The following is a 1,410-nucleotide window of genomic DNA, read 5'->3' as shown; positions in this document are numbered from 1 at the left end:
TTTCTCTCTCTCTCTCTCTCTCTCTCTCTCTCTCTCTCTCTCTCTCTCTGTCTAGTAGATAGAAGATGGGACCACTGAGCTTAGAGGCATTTCCTGTGAATTAAAATTGAGAGGTCTTGAGAGGTCTTAGTTGACCACTAGCTCAGGACCTGGCCAGGGAGGAGAGAGGGAGGAAGTCAGTGGTAGGAGGCTTACTCAAACGGCCAAGACTTCCCTAGGTCCCAGTGGTAGGTGAAGGTCTCTAGCACAGGAAGCAGCACAGTCAGTTAAATACAGATTCCTGGGCCTCACCTCCACAGGTTCTGATTCAGTTAGTCCCAAGCAGGGCTTGAGAATCTGCATTTTAACAACCTCCCGGGTGATGCCGAAGCTGCTGGCTTCACGGACCAGACTCTAAGGAGAACTGACATGAACTGTAATGCAAATGGCTCCCCTGGGCTTGTACAGTTCACAGTCTGCACAACTATACACTGCTGCTCAAAGGCAGAGAAGCTTCCCTAGCACCACGGCCTTGCAGTGTGGCTGTGGCTTTGCTCCCTCCAAGACATGCTCGTGCACTGTGGATTCTGTCCCAGTTCTGGTTCTGAACAGACCCAGACCTACTCAGTATGTCACACACCACAAGGCTGCTGCTCCTATGGCACCCACTCTAGACTTCTGAACTATCCTGCTGCAGAGTGCCAACAAGAGCAGGCACTAACAGCTGGGCTCAACTTCTCCCATCACCACCCCCTGTGACCTCCCCTCGAATTGTGTCCCTGGCCATCATGAATTCCACCCTTCTCCCTTCCAAAGAAACAAATATGGACATCAGTGTGATGCCCATGGTCTACTCTGATATCTCCCACGTAGGCTTTCCCAGGGAGCCCCCCTATTTCTACCCCTAAAGTCAAGAGTGCCACCCCAAGCCCTAGTTGCCTCTGACCCCAATTAATTCCCCTGTGGCAATGGCCCTTGGTCTTTGCGAATCATGGTCATGTTTGAGAAGCTGCTGAAGGCTAGGAACCCTCTTTCTAGAAAACACTTATGCACAAAAGTTTGCCTATAGTTTGGAAGGCTCATAGACCTCCCAAGTCAATTCGAGGGCCTAGGTTAAGGCCCCACCCTTGAGAAGAGAGTGGTGTCCTGGGTCTTGCTCTAGGCAGTCCCACTTGGGGGAATTAGGATAACTTCACTGCTTGCTGTTCCTAGGAGGGGGCTCTTCCACACCCATCTTCTAGTTTTATGTACACAATGCAAGATTTTTTTTTTTTGAGATGGGATCTCACTCTGTTGCCTGGCTGGAGTGCATTGGCACGATCAGGGCTACAGAACGGGAGGCACTACAGCCTCCCATTCCTGGGCTCAGGTGATCCTTCTGCCTCAGCCTCCGAAGCAGCTGGAACTACAGGTGCGCACCACCACGCCTGG

General features: G+C 51.6%; 1 protein-coding gene across 1 annotated transcript in view; it reads left to right on the top strand.

Annotated features, from left to right (window-relative positions):
• INSRR (insulin receptor related receptor) overlaps window positions 1-1,410 on the top strand; it is a 16,900-nt gene that overhangs the window by 9,258 nt on the left and 6,232 nt on the right. The gene's annotated exons all lie outside the window — the stretch shown is intronic.

Source organism: Carlito syrichta, unplaced genomic scaffold (assembly GCF_000164805.1).
Source record: "Carlito syrichta isolate Samal-C Ts95f unplaced genomic scaffold, Tarsius_syrichta-2.0.1 Scaffold136919, whole genome shotgun sequence".
Lineage (NCBI taxonomy): Eukaryota > Metazoa > Chordata > Mammalia > Primates > Tarsiidae > Carlito > Carlito syrichta.
Note: the sequence above shows the minus strand (reverse complement) of the source record. Positions and strands in the feature narration are given on the sequence as shown.